Genomic DNA, 21,506 nt, shown 5'->3' on the forward strand with positions numbered 1-21,506 from the left:
GTTTGCTGTAGCCCCATTTGTTGATTATTGTTTTTGATTCTCTTGCTTCTGGTGTCAAATCCGAAAAATCATCACCAAGGCCAACATCAAGGAGTTGGCCTATATTTTCTTCTAGGAGTTTTGAGGTTTCAGGTCTTATATTCAAGTCTAACCCATTTTGAATTAATTTTTGTGTCTGGTATAAAATAGTGGTCCAGTTTTATTCTTTTGCATATGACCGTTTAGTTTTCCCAACACTATTTATTAAAGAGACTGCCCTTTTTCCAATGTACCTTCTTGGTTCTTTTGTTATAAATTAATTGAGCATAAATGCATGGTTTCATTTCTGGGATCTATTTTTATTTGTTATTTTTGTTTTTATTTCGATTTAAAAAATTTGTTATGTGAATATAGTTGATACATGGTGTTACATTAGTTTCAGGTGCACAACGTAGTGATTTGACAAGTTTATACACTATGCTCTGCTCACCACAAGTGTAACTACCATCTGTCACCATACAGTGCTATGTATGTATGTACATAGCATCGTCCCCTTCATCCATTTGGACTCTTTGTTCTGGTCCGTCGATCTATGTGTCTGTTTTTATGCCAATATCATACTGTTCTGATTACGGAGCCACCCAGGCGACCCTTACTGTTTTGATTCCTATAGTTATCAATAGTAACTGATTTCAAATCAGGAATTATGTGGTTTTTTTCCCAGCTTTGTTCTTCTCAAGATAGCTTTGGCTATCCTGGGTCTTTTGTGGTTCCATACAAATTTTAGGATTATTTGTTCTATTTCTGTGAAAAAATGTCATTGCAATTTTGATAGGTATTCCATTGAATCCATAGATTGGACATTTTAACAATAATAATTTTTCCAACCCATGAGCACTGATTACCTTTCCATTTATTTATGTTGTCTTCAGTTTCTCTCATGAATGTCTTGTAGTTTTCAGTGCACAGGTCTTTGACCTCCCTGTTAAATTTATTCCTAGGTATTTTATTCTTTTTGATGCATGTAAATGGGATTGTTTTCTTAATTTTCTCTTTTTGATAATTTATTATTATGTATAAAAATGCAACAGATTTTTATATACTGATTTTGCATTCTTCGACTTAACTGAATTTGCTGATTACTTCTAACAGTTTTTTTTATGTCATCCTTAAGATTTTCTGTATAAAAGATGATGTCATCTAAAATAGTGATAATTTTACTTCTTCCTTTCTTATTTGTATTTCTTTTTCTTGCCTAATTATTTTGGCTAGGACTTCCAATATTATGTTGAATGAAAGTGGCTGGAGTGAGCATCCTTGCGTTGTTTCTGATCTTAGAGGAAAAGCTTTCAGTTTTTCATTGTTGAGTATGATGTTAGCTGTGGGCTTATCATATATGGTCTTTAATATGTTGAGGTGTGTTCCCTCTATGCCCACTTTGTTGAGAGTTTTTATCATAAATGGGTGTTCAATTTTTATCAAATGCTTTTTTTGCATCTATTGATATATCCTGTTTTTTATCCTTCATTTTGTTAATGTGGTATATATCACTTTGATTGATTTGTGAATATTCAACCATCCTGGCATCCCTGGAATAAATCCCACTTGATCATGGGGTATGATTCTTTTAATGTATTATTGAATTTGCTTTTCTAATATTTCACTGAGAACGTTTGCATTTATGTTCATCAGGGATACTGGCCAGTAATTTTCTTTTCTTGTAGTGTCCTTGTCTGGTTTTGGTATCAGGGTACTGCTGGCCTTGTAAAATGAGTTTGGAAGTGCTCCAGCCTTTTGTGTTTATTTGGAAAAGTTTGTAAAAGATTGATACTAATTTTTTGAATGTTTGGTACAATTTACCACGTAGTCCTGGACTTCTTTTTGTTCACAGGTTTTTGATTACTGATTCAATCTCCTTCCTAGTAATTGTTATGTTAAGATTTTCAACTTTTTCATGGTTCAGTCTTGGAAGGTAGTATGTTTCTAGGAATTTATCCATTTCTTCTAGGTTGTGCAATTTGTTGACATATAATTGTTCATAGTAGTCTCTTGTGATCCTTTGTATTTCTGTGTTATCAGTTGTAATGTCTCCTCTTTCATTTCTGATTTTATTTGAGTCCTCTCTCTCTCTCTTTTTCTTGGGGAGTCTAGCTAAAGTTCATCTATTTTGTTTGTCCTTCCAGAAAACAAGCTCTTTGTTTCATTGATCTATTCTTTTAATATACTATTGCTTTGTTAAAAGTTTTGGTATTTGGGAGGGTAAGTCATTCCACCTTTTTATTTTTTAGGATGCCATGGGTATTATGGGGTCTTCGCTCTTCCATATGAATATTATGGTTCCTCATGAAGCCATTTTGGAAGTTTGATGGAGTACCAGTAAATCTACAGCTTAGTTTGGGGATTTATCATACTGAATCTCTCCCTCTATTTGGGTCTCTAATATATTTCAGTAAGATTCTACATATCTTTTATTAAACTTAAGGTCCTTTATACTTCTGTTGCTTTCGTAAATGGCATCTTTTTGAAAATTACAGTTTTTATGTGTTGATATGTATAGAAATATTATTAGCCACCTTGCTAAAACTTCTTATTGAGTCTAAAATTCTCTGTATGTTATTTTGTTTTACTGTGTAGATAGTCATAGTATCTGAGATTAATGGTAGCTTTGTTTCTTCCTTTCCAATCAATATTTATTTTTTCTACTTTTTGTTCAATAGAAACATAATGTGAACACATGCAATTTAAAATTTTCTAGTAGTCATATTAAAAAATATAAACAGGTGAAAATAATTTTAATAATATGCTTTATTTTATTTTACTCAATATTATTTCGGCATATAATCAGTATAAAAATTATTAATGAGATATTTTACCTTTTTTGGTACTGAATCTTTACAAGCAGGCATGCACTTCACATTTACAGCACATCCTAATTTGGACTAGCCATATTTCAAGTGCTCAGGGCCACTTGTGGCTACTGGCCAGTATATTGGACAATGTAGGACTAGAATTTCCAGGAGAGTGCTGATACTGGGCATATTTATCTTGTTCTTAATTTTGAAACAAATGCTTCTGACATTTTACCACTAAGAAGGATTATGTTCTGTAGGTTTTGGTAGATATCTTCTGTGTCATAAAAGAAATTTCTTTATGTTTTTAGTATAGTTTTATTAAGTAGTAAGTAATTGGGAATTTTGTTAAGGTTTTTAAATGTTTCTTTAGGTGATTTTTTTTCCCATTAATCTATTAAGACCATAAGTAAAATTTAAAGATTTTCTAATGGTAAACCACTCCTGTATTGCTGGGATAAGCTTAAGCTGGTTGTGATGTATTTGTATTTATTACTAGAATTATTTTTCTTTGTTTGTTTTTATGGATTCTTACACTGTTCATAAAATGAATGAGAATGAGAGATTTTTTTCTCTCAAACTGTGCTTTTCTGCTTTTGGTTTCAAGGTTTTAGTAGCCTCTTAAAATAAGCTGTAAAGAATTTCATATATAAAAAAGTTTTTAGGAAAGAGTGTTATATTCTGTTATTTGGCCTGTTAAGTAGAACTTTACATGTAAAAACTTCTAGATCTGGTATTTCTAAGTGTTGTCTTAAAGTTCATAGTATTCTGTTATATTTTAATTTTTTCTGTATTTATGGTTATATCCCCTTTTCTTTCCTGATACTGTTTATATTGCATCCCATTGTCTTCGTTAATCTTTTCAGAGTTTTACCTATTTTAATAGTCTTTTCCAAGGGCCAAGTTTGGCTTTGATGTTGTATCTTGTGTTAAAATTTCATTAATTTTTGCTTATGGGGTGCCTGGGTGGCTCAGTTGGTTAGGTGTACGATTTTGGCTCAGCTCATGCTCTCACGGCTCGTGAGTTCGCGCCCCCTGACAGCTCAGAGCCTGGAGCCTGGAGCCTGCCCTGGATTCTGTGTCTCCTTCTCTCTCTGTCCCTCCCCTGATCATGCTCTGACTCAATCCCTCTCTCTCTCTCTCAAAAATTAATAAACATTAAAATTTCGTTAATTTTTGCTTTTATATTTGTGATCTCCTTCTCTCTGTATTTGTAAGGTTCATTCTTGTTCCTATTCTGTCATACTAAGTTGAAATTTTAGTTCACCAATTTTCAAATTTTCTTCAGTAGCATTGTAAGCATTTAAGGCTATAAAATTCCTCCCAAGCTAATATTTTGGCAGCATGTCTTACAAGTCTGCATTTTCTTTTTATTTTAAGTGCTTTAGTTTCCATTGTGAATGTGTGTTTTGAAATCATCAAATGTAGGCATTTTTACATTTTATCACTTTGTTAGTGAATTCTGTATTAATGAATTGCTGCTAACTTGATTGTATGGTACTGATTCTTGGAAATTTTTTTTAGCCTTGCTTTATGGTTGAGCACGTGAACATTTTAGGTGGTTTCCTGTATGCTTGTAGACTGTGTCTGTTTTTTAATTATGAAGTCAAGTGTTCTCTATGTGTCCATTAAGACAAGTTTTTAAATTTCTTTGTTTAGATCTATATCTAATTTTATCTGCCTGACCCAACAATATTAGAGAAAGGTGATTGACCCTTTCTCCCTTATAGTTCTATCAAAATTTGCTTTATATATTTATATATATATGAGTACATATGAGCTTAGCATTGCTGGTGCATTGAAGCTGTTAGGTCATGATTCTTTTTAATCCTAGTGGTGCTTTTTGCCTAGTTCTCTTTTGTCTTATTTTAACAAGGTTATTCCACCTATCTTCAGTTGGTATTGCTAATAATATCTTTTTCCCCCCATTTTCTGCCTTTTAGCATTTACATATTTTGGGGTGTCTCTTACAAATACTGTACAAGAGGATTTGGGTCAGGGAAGGGACATTCCTATCCCCCCTCTCCCTTATTTGGTACCTATACATTCTACTTGTACTCTTTTAATCAACTTAACAAAAATCTAAGGTTAATCAATATCTTAAAACCCACCTTTTCTAGAAAAAATACAAAATCCTTACCACATTTTAACACTAATTATCACCTTCCCCATTCCCCACAATTTACATGATATCATTGTCCATAATTTTAATTTCATTTTTACATAATTCACACGTTTGACATTATTTTCTGTAGACAATGTTTGTTTAGCTTAATTACATGTATACCAGCTTCTTTATTTACTCTTTTTTCTTATAACTCAGCCCCCTCGTTTTGTTTTTTTTTTTTGTAAGCTCCTTGCTTTATCTATTTTTTATTTTTTCTAATTAATGTGTATTTATTTTTGAGAGAGAGGGAGACACAGAATCTGAAGCAGGCTCCGGGCTCTGAGCTGTAAACACAGAGCCCGACAGGGGGCTTGAACTCCTGGACCCTGAGCCGCAGTCGGATACTTAACCGACTGAACCACCCAGGCGCCCCAATAACTCAGCCCCTCTTAATGGAGCATTTTTTCTTCTTCCTAAAGAATATTTTTTGGAAGTCACTTTAGTGAGTGTTAAATGGTGGTAAATTTATTTTCTGTTTATCTGAAAAATGTCTTTTTTTACTCTAGTTCTTGAAAGGTTTGGGTACCTAATTCTAGGTTGAAAAGTTATCCTGGTCATTGTTTTTTTTCTGCAAAAGCAGAACATTTTTGAAATGTCTTGCTAATGAAAAATGTAATTTGAAGTCAGATATTTATTATGTGCAGGCTTAATGAAAATCATCTTACTAAGAAGCCTCTTAATGTTGTACAAAATTTGTATTAGGTTACTGGTAGAATTGCTATACATTTAAAAATGGAAATATGATTAAAAGAACTTTACATATATGTGTCATGATTTGGGTTTATGGGTAGAGTCACTATTTATAGTGCCTATGATTGTTTATGGCCTTGAGTTTTTACTTGCCTATACTAAGCACTCATTTTTCAAAAACTCATACTTTATTAGTTCTTGGTGGTAAAAGGGCAGTCTATCTGCATTTATCTTCTAAAATCTTATTTTTTAACTGTTGCTTTGATTTACATCAGCTTAAATGGATTTATACTATTATTTCTGCCTGCTTCTTACTACTTTTCTAATATGGCAAAAGGAAGGGGATGGAGTCTAATATTCACTGAATCTTTGTGTATCACTCAAATGATATACTCTAAATATATATATATGTATATATATATTTAGATTAAAATATATATATATATTTAGATTAAAAAATATATATATATATTTTAGTTCTTACTACAATCCCACCTTCTATTTTATAAGTGAAGAAATTGATTTGAATGTTAAATGACTTCCCAAGGTGTCATAGTATCTTTAAGTGTTAAAGCTAGGAGTCAAAACAAAAATGCTCATGTATATTCTATAATTCTAGTGTCATTTAAGTTAAGATATCCTATAGTAATCAATCCTCTTTATACAGATCAGCAGACAGCCTAGAGAACTACCTGTGTAGCTTAATGTTAGGTGTGTGAAAGAGCCTCCCAAGTAACTAATGTTGCTGTACTATTATTCTGTGTTGCTTTAAAGGCCTATAATGAGATTTACTTCTAGGATTTGAGATAGCTGTCTTATGCCACAATCATTAAATACGATTATCATGTGTGTCACTGGTACTTTTAATAACCCTGATCTCTCCCAGCCTTCCTTTACCCCAAATCTTGTCCTAGACTAACATGACAAGTAATAATAAATAACTATGCATTTTTCTCTTCTAGACTAATTAAAATAACTATATATATGTAAAAATATGTATATAGTAGTTGACCGGTAGTTGACCGTAGAAATTATTTCAATTTCACAGCCTACTCAAGCCTCAAAACATTCAATTATTATTTATTTTAGTGTATTTTACCCATTCTTATTCTTTTTTCAATTTTTCAGATTTCATGACAGCATGGCTTGTATTTGTTAACAAATCTTGTAACTTGTATTTTGTATTTAAGTAATACATTTTTAAAAAGGCCCAGATTTGTATATAAGAGGTCTGTGTGTTTAGATTTTAATAGTTTAGAAATTAAATTATATAGATTCTTATATAAATAAAATTTTATTTAACTTATAGTTAAGTAAGTTAAGTACTTAACTTATGGTTAAGCCAGGGTTGTGTAGGTAAAAATGTTCTAGAAGAGTATGGGCCGCTATTTTTTAATAGCATATGATGTCTTAGCGCCATCTACTGTTGAGTGAGAATAAGCACTTCCTGGTATATATTTGGATTTTTCCCACTGCCATATTCTAAGTCCTGCATATTTCTGGGGATATTCTCACTTAGTTGACCACTCTGTGGAATCTGCATGTTTTGGGAAATTCAAATGATATCCTATATGTGTTCAGGATTAACCAACTTTTGGAGATATTGCTTCATAATTCTTGTCAAAGTTACAGTGGCAAATTTCCTATACTGTACTCCTGACAGTTCAGGATTTTAAAAATAAAGCTAGCCGATTATGGTAGCTTTCCATGTAACACTTTTGTTTGAAAATTTGCTGATTGATTTACTATTGTTACAAAAAGACTGGTGGATTAAAATCGGGATTTAAATTGAATGTTCCATTTGTAGTTGAAAGACTCTGGAAAACTATTTCTCAATATGTTGCTTATTACTTAATTAATGTCCAGATCTGCATAGCACAGCATTAAGTGTGTTGGTAATTTAGAGGAAAACCTTTGTCTAAATAATGTGGTCATTTTCTTGGAGTTCAATTTGTTAAGAAAGGATAATGCAGGGGCACCTGGGTAACTTAATTGGTTAAACGCCCGACTGTTGATTTCTGCTCAGATCATGATCTCATGGTTCGTGAGTTCGAGCCCCACATCATGCTCTGTGCTGACAGCATGGAGCCTGCTTGGGATTCTCTCTCTCTCTCTCTCTCTCTCTCTCTCTCTCTCTCTCTCTGCCCCGCCCCTACTTGCTTTCTCTCAAAAATAAATAAACTTAAAAAAAAAAGGATATTGCAAAAATAGGTTGATATAATGTACTCCTTAAGTGTATGAGCTTCAAAGTTAGACTCCCTGAGTTTAAATGCTGGCTTTATCACTTGTTCCACTTGTGATCTTGAGACTGTTTAACCCTAACTTCTCTGAGCCTCAGTTTTCTCATTTGTAGGTGGGAATCAGTAGTAGTACCTCCCTTGTGGGATTATGTGAGGCATAAACAGAATACTCCTTCTAAAGCACTTCAGCATAGCTTCTGGCACAAAATAATAAATATTACTTGCTATTATTATTGTCATTGTTACTACTTTTGTTATTGCTTGTGTATTCGAAGTAAATATAATGTTTCAATAAATATATTTTAATTTTGGTAACTCATCCCTTTTTTTGAAACCTATAACGTATGAATAAAATATGTAACTTAAGAATATGGATGTTCAAAGTGTTTACTGTTTCTGCACATCATTTAGAGTAGAGGATAGTATGGTAAAGTGGAAGGAACAGGCCTTTTGGGTCCTGGATCTGTCAGTTACTAGCCATGTAACTTACAGCAGTTATTTAACCAAAAGCTCAGTTTCCTCATCTGAAAAATGGGTTGTTTTGAGGACTTAAATGATAGAATGTGTATGTAAAGCTGTCGTTCTTGACATTTGGTGGGCTCACAGAACATAACCGTTGATTCTCTTTCAGTAACAACTTATTACAAGTTTATGAACATGTACATATTTCTATAATTTTGTTACTCATGCTAAAATTAAATATTAAACACTCTTTATATTTGAAAGAGTTGAGAAGGATGCAAGGAAATTGTGACATCCTCAAGGGGTATAACTGAGAAGATGGGCCATAATGTGAAGTTTTTTGAATTAATTTGACTAATGCAATAATATTTGTATGCTGTTGTTAAATTATACAGAAAAATTTTTTTTTAGGAGTTCAAAGAAGGAATACTTTTTATACTGGATCTGGCTTACTAGTCCCCTACCAACTTTATTATCGTTGTTGTTGTTGCCCTTATAATTATTATGGAAGTTGTGGCCCCTTGGGCATTTTAGGAGGACACAAAGAAGATAAAATCCACTCATGGATCATTAGAAATATTTATTGATTACATGTTATCTACCAGCTCAGTGAAACCAGGCTGGGTGTGTATTCAGCCTGCAAGGTACGGATGAGGGGTGTGTGGTGGTAAATGATAAAATGTTGTTCCTGAGCTTGGGAGGTGCTGGCAAATGTGTGAGTGAACGAATGAAAAGTCTGCATCACAGTTATGATGCTAACTAAAACTAGTGTTCTTATCACATCCTAACATAAATTTCTGTGTATCATTATAAATAACTAATTCCTTCCTGTGTGCCCTGGGACTTCGCTTCATCAGGATATAGCATGTCCTGTTCTGTTTAATTTTTGACTCTTGCATAAGCTGCCAGCCCCACCCAAGTCCTCAGTTATTTGGCCTCTGTCTTCGGCACTGTTGCCTGTTACTTCCCGCATCCTCTTCCCGTGGCTCCAGTGTGCCATTTACTCCTGGTCTCCTCTCTCTGGACAATCTCCTTTTTGGTCTCATTTACTGTTTGTTTGTTGGTTTCTTCCCAGCCCTCTGAAATGTTGGTGTTTCTTTAGAGTCTATCATTTGCCTTTCCTCCTTTTTACTCTATAGGTTTTCTCTGCATGCCAGGGACCTCACCCATATGCTGATGGTTGGTGCCTCCATCTGAGTTTTCTCTATGGCACCTGAATTCAGAGACTTACAGTGCCAGGGGAAGAGGGCATGGGCTTTAGCCCCTCATAATCTCCATCACCTGTTAACACATTAAAGCTTCCCTAAGCAAACATACAATCTGTGCAAGAACAAAACAAAATCTGGGGCGCCTGGGTGGCTCAGTCGGTTGAGCGTCCGACTTCAGCTAAGGACATGATCTCGCGTTTTGTGGGTTTGAGCCCCGCGTCGGGCTCTGCTGACAGTTCAGAGCCTAGAGCCTGTTTCAGATTCTGTGTCTCCCTTTCTCTGTCCCTCCCCTGCTTGTGCTCTGTCTCTCTCTGTCTCAAAAGTAAATAAACATTAAAACTTAGATAAAAGTAGTATATTTGGTATGGAAACTCAACCTCAAGAAGTGTCTCCTAATCCTTTTTGCCCCTGAACTACTCCTTTATAGAAATTCTGGAGCTGACCGTGATTGCCCTCAATTTTCCTGTGAACGTATTTACTTGTATGTAGCACCCAAACTGGGCTCCTCGTTTCTCACTCCTTTCAAACAATATTCTGCCATGGTTAGCAGTAACAAGATTGTACTCTGTATCATAAGCCCCCCCACATCATCCTCAACTCCGCTGTTCCCTTATTTTTTTAATGTTTATATATTTTGAGAGAGAGTGTGAGCAGGGGAGGGGCAGGGAGAGAGGAAGAGAGAGAATCCCACGTAGACTCTGCACTGTCAGCTCAGAGCCAGATGTGGGGCTTGATCCTGTGACCCACGAGATCATGACCTGAGAGGAAACCAAGAGTCAGATGCTCAACCAACTGAGCCACCCAGGTGCCCCTGCTTCTCCCTTAACTGCCTTGGGATTACTACTGCCTTAATTTCTTTCATCTATGATGGAATTTGATTCATTGTATCATAATTATTTGATTAGTGTCTGTTTCTTTCACTAAAATTTTTATGTTCCAACTATCTACCATAATTTTTGTATGGTAGTAAATGCCCAACTAGTCATTTTATTGTCTGAAAAAAGTCAAGCACTCAAAAACAATAGGTCTTCTCACCTTCCTTTAAAAAAATTCTCTATTAGTGAATGTTGAATTAATGTTATTTTAAAGTGAAATATTATAAGATCTTATTCTTAAGTTTCTCAAAAGAAAGTTTTTTTTTTTTAATCTGCCATCAATACATTTTGGAACTCCTACACTCTAATCCCTTCATTTTTAAAAATGAAGTCCAGATTTCCTTTCTGTTAGTCCTATTATGGATCCAGTTTTTCTTATTTAATATTTCTCAGTATTATTTTTGTTCATCACATGCTCTCAAATCGTGGTTTGCTAGTTACATTTTTGTTAAATGTATATAACTGTGCCTTCCATTTGTTGTCATTATTGAAATAAATTGTTCTCATTACATAGTAGTATTTTCAGAACCAGTCTAGAGGTGTAGACTTTGTCCATTTCAGACCTAAATAAATAACAAGAGAGAGGACAGTGTGTCCCAAATTCTAAATGGTAACAACTTAGGTAGGTGGGCTTTCCAATGGTTTTAGTATCAAGAGAAATATTAAGGTAATCAAAACTTAAATTTTTAGGTAACTAATTGCTGTAACCTTCTAACCTTATTTTTACCTTCTGAGATGATTCTGGCTTGATGACTCAGGGTCAGCATTGGGATGAGGAATTATCTCATATGATGGCTACTATCTAATTTTTCTTATTAGGCTGAAACTATCTCTTCATGAGACTGCGTTCGGCTGGTAACATCTTGCTCTTTTAATTTAGTTACTTTTAATCTCTGAATCATGTTTTAAGAATTGTATGATAGATAAGTGTAATTCTCTAGCAAGACCTAAGAAACAGTATATTTCTTTGCCATAGGGGGCTTTATGAACGTTCTTTTAAACTGTTCAACTAGTCTTTGAGTTACTAGACTATGTACTGAAGGTTAGGGTTGCTGATTCTAGATACCTAGGTGTATTTTCCATTCATTTATGGTTCGTCTACTGGTGTTCCATTGCACTGCTTATGGAGCCATGTATGGCAGAGCGAGAAGGCTTAATTTCTTTTTTTTTAAAGCTTTTATTTTAAATTCCGTAGTTAACATACAGTGTTATATTAGTTTCAGGGTACAAAATAGTAATTTAACACTTACATTTTATAATTACAATTTGTACACCCAGTGCTTATCATGACAAGTGCACTCCTTAATCCCCATCACCTATTTCACTCATCCTCCCACCCACCTTCCCTCTGGTTAACCATCAGTTCTCTGTAGTTAAGGGTCTGTTTCTTGGTTTGCCTCTCTCTCTCTCTCCCTCTCTGTCTCTCTCTCTCTCTCTCTCTCTCTCTCTGTCTGTCTCTGTCTCTCTCTCTTTTTCCCTATGCTTGTTTTGTTCTTAAATTCCACAAATGATGAAATTTATATGAAATACTATATGTATTTGTCTTTCTCTGACTGACTTGCTTCGCTTAGCATAATACACTCTAGCTCCATCCATGTTGTTGCAAATATCAAGATTATATATATTTTTTAAATGTTTATTTTTGAGACAGAGACAGAGCATGAGTGGGGGAGGGGCAGAGAGAGAGGGAGACACAGAATCCAAAGCAGGCTCCAGGCTCTGAGCTGTCAGCACAGACAGACCCACTGTGGGTCTTGAACTCATTAACTGGGAGATCATGACCTGAGCCGAAGTCAGACGCTCAACCAACTGAGCCACCCAGGTGCCCCAAGATTCCATTTTTTTTTAATGGCTGAGTAATATTCCAGTGTGTGTGTGTGTGTGTGTGTGTGTGTGTGTGTACATACATACATACCACATCTTTATCCATTCATCAATGGACACGTGGGCTATTTTCATAATTTGGCTACTGTAGAAAGTGCTGCTATAAACATTGAGGTGCATGTATCCCATTGAATTAGTATTTTTGTATCCTTTGGGTAAATACCTAGTAGTGCAATTGCTGGATCATAGGGTAGTTCTATTTTTGTTTTTAAAGTTTATTTATTTATTTTGGGAGAGAGAGAGAGAATCCCAAGTAGGGTCTGTGCTGTCAGCGCAGAACCCAAAACAGGGCTCGATCTCACAAATTGCGAGATTATGACCTGAGCTGAGATCAAGAATCAGACTCCTTACTGACTGAGCCACCCAGGCGTCCTAGGGGGTAGTTCTATTTTTAAGCTTCTGAGGACCCTCCATACTGTTTTCCTGAGTGGCTGCCCCAGTTTGAGTTCCCACCAACAGTGCAAGAGGACTCCCCTTTCTCCACATCTTTGCCAACACCTGTTGTTTCATGTATTGTTGATTTTAGCCATTCTGACAGGTGTGAGGTGGTATCTCATTGTGGTTTTGATTTGTATTTCCCTGATGATGAGTGATGCTGAGCATCTTTTCATGTGTCTGTTGGCCATCTGTATGTCTTCTTTGGAAAAATGTCTATTCATGTCCTCTGCTTATTTTTTAATTGGATTATTCATTTTTGGGGTATTGAGTTTTATAAGTTCTTTATATATTTTGGATAGTAACCCTCTATCAGATATGTCATTTGTAAATTTCTTCTCCCATTCCTTAGGTTGCCTTTTAGTTTTGTTGATTATTTCCTTTTATGTGCAGAAGCTTTTTATTTTGATGAAGTCTCAATGGTTTATTTTATTTTTGCTTTGGTTTCCCTTGCCTCAGGAGACGTATCCAGAAAGAGGTTATTGCCTATGATCTCTTCTAGGATTTTTATGGTTTTGGGTTTCACATTTAGGTCTTTAGTCCATTTTGAATTTATTTTCGTGTTCGGTGTAAGAAAGCAGTCCAGTTTCATTCTTTTGCATGTTCCTGTCCAAGTTTCCCAGCACCATTTGCTGAAGAGACTTTTCCCCAATGGATATTCTTTCCTGCTTTGTCGAAGATTAATTGACTATACAGTTGTGGGTTCATTTCTGGGTTTTCTATTCCATCTCATTGATCTTTGTGACTGTTTTTGTGCCAGTACCATATTGTTTGGTCACTATAGTTTTGGGGCTTTAATCTTTGGTGTTGGAGGGCCTGACTGAAAATCTGTATACACACATAGCACATATTCATCGATCTTGTTGGTAGTTCACTGCCTGAGTCCCTGCCTCGCGCTGTTTATAAAGATTGTTAGTGTCCGTGCGTGCCTACTGGGCTCTCTTGCTGGGTGGTGTGCACAGCGGGAGGGACTAGGTACCGTGGTGGAGTGTGGGAAACAAACTAAGCGTGAGTTTTCCATAAATGGTTCGATGCTAGCTTATGTTTTGGAATGTGTTATACATTGACTATCATTGCCTTATATTAATTACATAAAGAATTGTTGTTAAAAATGTGAAGAAATTAATACCCCATTATATTACTTTTTTCAAAACTTGAGCAATCCTGTTTGTTTCTTGTAGAGGCAATAGAGCATGTACATTCTGGCACCAGGCTGCCAGATTCCCAGCCTGACTCAAAGAGTTACTAACTTATGCCTCGAACTTGGGCATATTACTTAGTCTTTCTGTGCATGGGTTTTCCTGGTAATAAGTGATAAAGTAAAATTATTGTGGGGATTACAAGAGATAATAGATATGTAAACTGCTTAGAACAATGTGTGTAGTTCGGTAGTGGTAATATTATTCTTTATATATTTTTGTGCAGAAAACATTTGAAATGAAAGTAAATTTTAGTCTATCTTCAAACTTCTAACTTCTGGAATCTTCTGGCATCTCCAAAAGAATGTTGTGATTTAACTATTTAAGCATTAAGCAATTCAAAGTAGTTCAAAAAAGTTTTGTTCACAAGGAATCTGGTGAAATTATTTTACCTTTTACATAAGGACTTTACTTTAAAATAAGAAAATACTTGCTATTTTCTCCATGGTTTATTCTTTACTCTTTAATGTTTTTTCTTAATGTTTATTTTTCAGAGAGACAGAGACAGAAACAGTGTAAGCGGGGGAGGGGCAGAGAGCAAGGGAGACAGAGGATCCAAAGCTGGCTCGGTGCTGATAGCAGTGAGAGTGATGTGGGGCTTGAACTCATGAACCTGTGGGGCTCAAACTCATGAACCAGGAGATAATGACCTGAGCCAAAGTCAGACACTTAACCGACTGAGCCACCCAAGTGCCCCTCCTTTCTCTCTTTTAAACACATCTGACTTACAGGCAGTGTGTCAGGCCCTGGGGATAGGACAGTGAGAAAAAAGCACACGTGGAATAAGGGAGTCAGGCTGTCTTACCTTTAATCACACAGGTAATTAAATTATATGAAGCAGTAGTCTTTAGATCTATGAGAGTGTTTGACAGGGAGAACTCACTGGGTCTAAGGGTTGAGGAAAGGCTCACTTTAAGAAGGAACTTACATTGAGATCCAAAGAATGATCGATGGCATTAACTGGAAAAGGCATGGACATGGCAGGGTGTGCATTGCTGACAGAGACAGAAAGGAGCCATTATTATATATGGAGAATGTGTATTTAAAAAAAATAATTCTGGGGCGCCTGGATGGCTCAGTCGGTTAAGCATCCAACTCTTGATTTCGGGTCAGGTCATGATCTCCCACATCGTGAGATCGAAGCTTGCATTGGGCTCTGTGCTGACAGTGCAGAGCCTGCTTGGGATTCTCTCTCCTTCTCTCTCTGCCTCTACCCCACTCTCTCTCTCAAAATAAATAAATAAACTTAAAAAAATTCTTATTTTTTGCAGTGGTAGTATCTTCCTGTTAAATATATTATTTAAACATAAATCCTAATTACTAAATATAGAGAAATCATAAAATCATAAAATTTGACTCATAATTAACTATGATTTTAAAAATAAAGATTGACTTCAAGTGTAAGATATTTATTTTTGATAATCCAAGGGTCAGATCATGCAGTCTATGAATAATCCTCACCATTTTTTTAAAAATAGAGCACATTATTTCTGTTTTTGTATATTGGCACCATTTATTAGATGATAATTAACAAAAGGAAGAGAACTATTTTATTTTTCTAAGTGTACTGCAAACCACAAGTATTTTTTATTTTTTGACTGATTTAGAATGAACTACTCTTTTGTCATAATTCTGATGTATTTTTTTCTTGGAAATAACTTACATGAGTTCTACAGTTTGTCTATAGTTAAAGCACAACGTTAAATAGACTTTGAGTAAAAATACCTGATATACATATGTTGTCAACAATCACATTTCAATTTATTTATTTATTTTTTTAGCAACTACATATCCCTTATAACTTAAACATTATTTGTTTAGAATATTAGTTTTAATGACTGCATAATCCGACTGTGGCAGTGGCCTCCACCTGCTAGTGTGGGGTAACTGTCCCTCTCCTAAGTATTTCTGGGGGAGTCCAAAAGAGTATCTCACATGGGTTCCCGCAGCTATCTGGTGTCAAACACATGGTATCGTTACAATTTTCTTCTCTTCTGGCCACCCGCTAAGGTTCTGTCGCGGTCACTGGGCGGCGCCACTTTGGCCGGATTGTGTTGTGGATCCTGCTCGTAGCCACTGCAGGGGCAGCTGGACTGGGTCACTGCATGACGCGTAGGGCTCGCAGGTGAAGCTGTCAACTCTGCAGATCTTGTTTGTGAGAAGACTTTTCACTGTTGGTCTAATTTTATTTCATGGCAATATAGGACTATTAGAGTTCATAGGTCTTCATCAGACTATTTCAGTAGATTGTATTTTTCTAACAGTTCTTTTAATCTGTATCTTTTAAATTACGGTTATATGCCTTTTTCGTTCCTAATATTGCTTCTCTCTGCCTTCCCTCTTTACCATCCTGGAGGTTTCACGGTTTATTTTTATAGTCTCTTCCACAGAGCCGATATTTGGCCTCGGTCTTACATGTGTGTTTCCTGTTTTAATAGCTTTTGCTGTTACTTTTATTATCTCTTTTCCTGTATTTTGGCTTACTTTGCTGGGGATCCCCCCCCCCCCCACAGTTTTCTTGATAAAGCCTTATCTCACTATTCTTTAGCCTTTATTCTAATGCTCAAGATTGTACATTTTCCCTACATGTTACTTTAGTTGCATCCTGAAGTTTTGATATATACTGTATTTGTTATTGTTCATTTTAATCTCATGATTAGAAAAGATGTCTGTGTGATGTTGACTCCTTTGTATCATATTTTTCTATTACACATTTTCCTTTATTTTCTAAAGTTTAAGCTGTCTTTAAAAAGATCGAACTGGCACATTTACTTGCATACATTTTCTGTTTCATGAAATTTATATCATTTTGCTTTTATTATTGCCATTTACCTTTTAAAAATTTATTTAATGTTTATTTATTGTGAAAGAGAGAGTGAGCAAGTTGGGGGAGGGGCAGAGAGAGAGAGAGAGAGAGGGAGGGAGAGAGAGAAAGAATCCAAAGCAGGCTCCTCACTGTCAGCACAGAGCCCCACATGGGGATCGATCCAAGGCACCCTTGATGTCAGTTCCCTCTACTTTGATTTTATCAGTCTTTCTCTACCTTCTGCAGTAGCATTGCAGGCTGTTCAGGAGAAAAACAAATGAACAACTGTGTGTTTCCCACCCCGACCCCACCTCTGCTCCAGTGCAATGGTATTTTTATGGGACACAAATATCCTTGACACAAATTGCAGGAAATACTTCGAGGCCTCTTGGGAAGAGGAAAGCTGTCTGACAACTCCCGTTTCTCTCTGAGTCCTTGCTATCTGCTTGTTTCAGTTTTGCTTTGCTTGTCTGCTTGATCCTCCCTCCCTCCTTCCCCCCGCCTCTCTTCCTTGTTTCCTATCTTCATCCCTTCCTTTACCCTTTCTCTTCCTCAAGTCTTCTTCCTTCCATTCCCGAATCCTCATTATTGTTTTTTTTTTTCTCCCCATACAAACATTTTCAAAAGCTGAAAAATCCCCTCCTAGATTCTTCTGCCTTTTTGGATCAAGGAGAAATGATCAATAGAGGCCATGTGCTATTGACTTGTTACAGGCTAAGAAAACCTGAAGAAAATCTCCTAAGTCCTTTTAAATCTCAGAAACCTAGCAAATCACTATATGCATAGTATTTTTGTTCTCTCTGAAGCAGTGAATCACTATAAATGAATGGGGCCACTGCCCCTTTAAGTAGAAACTGCCTGGAGGGGCCCTGGAACTTTGGGACTCCCTCCTGCTGTGCTGGGGCCACAGGAGTGTCAGTTGGCCCCGGGAGAGCCACCATGGTGTGCCCATCTTGAAACTCACTCTGTAGCCTAGTGCTAGACCTGCTGTGAGTAGTAGTTGTGGAAGGAGTTGCCCCCCTGTGGTCCTCCGCAGGCTGTATTACCTTGAAAGGTGGTTGGCTCCTCAGTACCCATCCTGGAGGGTGAAATTAGGCTCAGTTCAGTCATTTGGGTCCCCACCCCCACTTGAGACATTTTAAAAGCTATTTTTAAAAACCACTTGGAAGATTATTTGGGGATTATGAAGGGAGGAATTTTTTGCCTTCAGGTGCAAACAGAGACGAATTGTACAGAGTCCTGTTTTAGTTTATGACTTTTAAAAATTTAGTTGGGTAACAACTTTTTAATTTGTTACATTCTCCGAGTGAAGCCATCACGAGTTGACTTAAAATTGTAGATGATTTAGAATTTTATAGTGAGTTTTTCTGTCAGAAAATATTAACCTTCATTTATCTATGCTTGAAAATGATGCCAGCCATCCTTCAGGATGTTTTCAAAATAGAGGTCTTTAAATGTATGTGTAAAGCTGCCGTTGCAATGGTTCTTTTGAAATGAATTTTTGTGAGTGTTTTTTAGAGCTGGCAAGTTCTAACTTCCTGTTTTAGTGTGTATATAGATGTATATACACACATATGTGTATATATTCATAAGTATATCTATATCCCGTATGTGTATACTGTTTTTATCTACTGTTTCTGTAGCTGAAATAAACTGACTTGAATCTGGTGAAAGTACCCATCCACTTGCACAGTTCTACGTAAATGGAAGATACTTGAGAGTAGTTGGTATTAATTTTTTCAGTTAAGAATTAATGTAGAATTACATTTTAAAAACCATTTAAATTTCAAAATAAGCTGTTAACTGGCTTAAAATTAGAGAAAATACTTCTAGGAATTTTGCAGTTAGCTTACCATCAAAAGACATAGATTATATAATTAGTTTTATTTAAAAGGAGGTGAATCAAAAGGATAATGGACAAATAAACTTTTAAGTCTTATGATTAAATCTGTAGATTCATGAATACTAACGGTTCGAAGAAAGGATACTGATTTTAGAGCTGAAATTGCAAATGGGAAGTTTTCAGCTTAGCATAAATGAAAATTCTTGAATCTTAAAGGAGAAATAAGCTTTTTTCCTAAATTAACCCTTGCATGGGATGGCAAATTTATCTAATTATTTTTAGTAAAAAATTGATTCACTTATTAATTCTAATTTATTTTGATTAATGGGTTCCTGAAACATTTGTAAACTTTCTAACAAAGTCATCACATTATTTTAGAGCACTAAGTGGGCTAAGAGATCATTTAATATCTGATTACTAATGGTCAAATAATATTTGTTTTTATAATAATACAGATGCAGATGGAAAGATTGTTTTTTTTAAATTTTTTTTTAAAGTTTATTTATTCACTCAGAGAGAAAGAGAGTGCACACAAGCAGGGGAGAGGCAGAGAGAGAGGGAGAGAGAATCCAAGCAGGCTCTGCACTGTCTGTGCAAAGCCCACTGTGGGGCTTGAACTAACACACCATGAGATCATGACCTGAGCCAAAGTCAGATGCTTAACCGACTGGTCCACCCAGGTGCCCTGGAAAGAGTGTTTTTTAAAAAAGAAAACATTGAAAGAATTTAGATTTTAATTGTCGACAAATAGGCAGTGGGAGGTTATTGTTTAAGGTGTAATGTTTTTATAGCTGGCTTGTGATGATTTTAAAAAGACACTTCTGTGAAACCAAACAGAACTTATGATTCACAAATAAATATCCCACTGAAATTAATGGTTAGTTGAAATTATTTTGGCTATAAAGGATACATTTCACCTCAGTTACAGCATTATGTAATCTTATTTGCCTACCTTTTTTTGTGATATTAACTGCCTTCCTTATGATTGGCTTTAAAAGTAACTTAATACTCTGTAAGTGCTCTTACATGTATTGTCTCATTTTGATCCTTGGCATGACTTGTGAGGGAGGTAAGGCAAGTCTTTTTATCCTTATTTTACAAGTGAAGAAATTGAAGTCAAGAGGTAGCTGCTTAAGGAGAATAGGTCCCAGTCTTTTAGCTCCTGAGTTTATACTTTTTTATATATGTTTAGTACATGTAAAGTATGCTCAATAAATACTTGTTGGATGAATTAGCATAAATAGTTTTCATCATAAAAGCAATAGATATTCATTAAAGATTTAACTAGAAATCTTTTTTTTTTTTAACTGGAAATCTTTTTAATAAACTGAGATCATATTTTATTGGTAATTTAAAATCTGATCATAGACTTGGTCTGAAGCAAGAAGGTTTTCTAAAGAAGTTTATGTCCAATTTTAGGGACGTGTAGGGAGAAAATTAAGAAAAGCTGTTTATTTTATCAAGAAAGCTAAAAGGGGAAAAGGAGTAAAGGAAGGGCTGTGATAGAACTTTAAAAGGGGGCGCTTTTGTCAAAACAATGGAATTTAAAGCAAATGGACTTGCAAATATTTGTTTCTTGAATTTTCTTTAATCTTCTATCTTTCTGAGTTTACTTACAGAATTTATAGGTAATACTGATATCTTTGTTTCTCCTGTAGCCATTTGGTGGATTATTCGGACTTGTGGACAGAAAAGATAAAACATGGTGGAAATATTTATTTGCTTAATATTTGATAGTTTCACTATCCCTGATAAAACTTGTTTTTTAACTTCTTTTATTAATGCTAATTTCAGCTCTTGTATTATAAGACTTTATACTACAAACACTTAGCAAAGCTGCCTAGTTAAATGTGGAGCTTATTTGGAGAATGATTTTGAACATGGAAGGAAGGGGCAAAAATAGATAACCTCAAAACAAAGTTAGCTGCCTTTGTTCCCAAATTCCATTATACTTTCTACATACTTATCTTGAAATACTTAGCAGTAGACCATCTCTTTGTGTCTCTCTTACTAAAATACAGATTTTTTGAGGGTATAGATTATGACTTTATGTTTTTTGTCAGGTAAGAATGAAACCAGGTATTTTTTGAATGGATGAGAAGAGAAAAATCAGATATGCCAGTGGTTATGAGTATCTGAGGGGTTAATACCAGCATGCACGGCAAAAAAAATCCTGCTTTATATGAAAAAAGAGGAGGTTGTGAGATAAAAGAGATGACCAGCATCTGTCAAAGAAGTGAATTCAAATGATGCTGTTTGCAGATCACAAAAATGGCAGTAGTTGCCCTTGGCTCTTCCCTGAAAGTTTCAACGGTATAAATGCTGTCTAGAGTCATCGTTAACAGAAAAAAAAAAAATTAGCCAAAAGATCTGATTATCTTTTCAGAAACATTTTAGCAGATACTCTATTTTTATCAATGTAAATGTCTATTCTGTTGGGTATGGTGGTGGGGAACTGAAGCAGGCAGGTCCTGCCACTCATGGCAGGTTACGTGTCCTCTAAGCCTCTTACCTTATTGGTAAGCTGGGGATAATAATAGTACTTCCTTCACAAGGTTAACATGAGGATTATTAAATAGGATAGATCAGGTAAAGTACATAGCACACATTTACAGGAAGCTGTCAGTAAAATGTTAGTTATTACAATAAGCAACACTCAACAGTTTTTGACCTACGTAAATAGAATTTCATCTGATTCAACCTAATATCCCTGTCATGTTTTTCTGTAATTTGTGTTCAGATTTTCACAGAATAAACTTCCAGCCCTTTATATGTCAAAAGAGACTAGTTTTCACTTAATAGTTTTCTGAAAGGAATGAATTATTTTAGATGGTGCTCTGAAAATGTCAGTGGTCCCACATTTTTATCC

General features: G+C 35.4%; 1 protein-coding gene across 3 annotated transcripts in view; it reads left to right on the forward strand.

Annotated features, from left to right (window-relative positions):
- TSC22D1 (TSC22 domain family member 1) overlaps window positions 1–21,506 on the forward strand; it is a 133,142-nt gene that overhangs the window by 76,603 nt on the left and 35,033 nt on the right. The window contains exon 1 of one of the 3 annotated variants that reach the window (XM_049647447.1): window positions 17,680–17,783. The exons of the other annotated variants lie outside the window; for them this stretch is intronic. The gene's annotated coding sequence lies outside the window, so the exon portion shown is untranslated. Of the gene's footprint in view, window positions 1–17,679; window positions 17,784–21,506 lie in introns of those variants that run through there. 3 annotated transcript variants of the gene reach the window in all.

This window comes from Panthera uncia, assembly GCF_023721935.1.
Source record: "Panthera uncia isolate 11264 chromosome A1 unlocalized genomic scaffold, Puncia_PCG_1.0 HiC_scaffold_16, whole genome shotgun sequence".
In the NCBI taxonomy this organism is placed as follows: domain Eukaryota; kingdom Metazoa; phylum Chordata; class Mammalia; order Carnivora; family Felidae; genus Panthera; species Panthera uncia.